Genomic DNA, 732 nt, shown 5'->3' with positions numbered 1-732 from the left:
TGACTGATGACTAAGCTGGGAAATTTTGAGAGAATTTTAGGTATGTGCATATTCTTAAACTAACTCAGACAAAACAAAATGTTTTCTTTAGTGTAGAACAGAGAGATTTAGTCCACAAGGGAGACACTGACAGAGAGACAACCTGTCTGAAAAATAAGAATGCTTTACTCTCTTAGGCCTATTGTTGTGAAGCACAAGGGGGAATATTTGTTTCCTTTTTCTAAGAAAATATGTAAATGAGAAACACAATGTGGTAGGTAATAGTGTATACCCATCTAATTATTCCCAGTGCTGATAACTAATCAACTAGATTAGTGCCTCTAGGAACAGAGAAAATGTTACGCATTCAATGTTTCTATTTCTGATCCCCCTCCGCTATAGATCAGGAGTAACTAAGATGAAAACAGTAGAGTTATACAAATGCAAAATTTTGGTGAACAGAAGAATTGTTTCCTCGTGTATGTCTGCCAGTACCTCGACAAATACCACTCTGAATTAATGTTTATAATTACTAGGATACTGTTAGATCATTTTGGTTTAAAATTTACAGGTTTAGTGAAAAAAATTACAGAGTTAAATATTAATAGATATTTTTTCATTATATATTTAGCAATGGTGCTGGCTTCTTTTTGCATTTTAGCCTCTACTGTAGTGCTTGATCCCCAGGCATTATGAGAGAGTCCAAGTGTAGGAGAAGCAGAGTTGACTGATCTACGGTGAATAAGGTAAAAA

Source organism: Egretta garzetta, unplaced genomic scaffold (assembly GCF_000687185.1).
Source record: "Egretta garzetta isolate BGI_Z169 unplaced genomic scaffold, ASM68718v1 scaffold320, whole genome shotgun sequence".
NCBI lineage: Eukaryota > Metazoa > Chordata > Aves > Pelecaniformes > Ardeidae > Egretta > Egretta garzetta.
The sequence above is the reverse complement of the archived record's forward strand: the minus strand, read 5'-3'. Positions refer to the sequence as shown.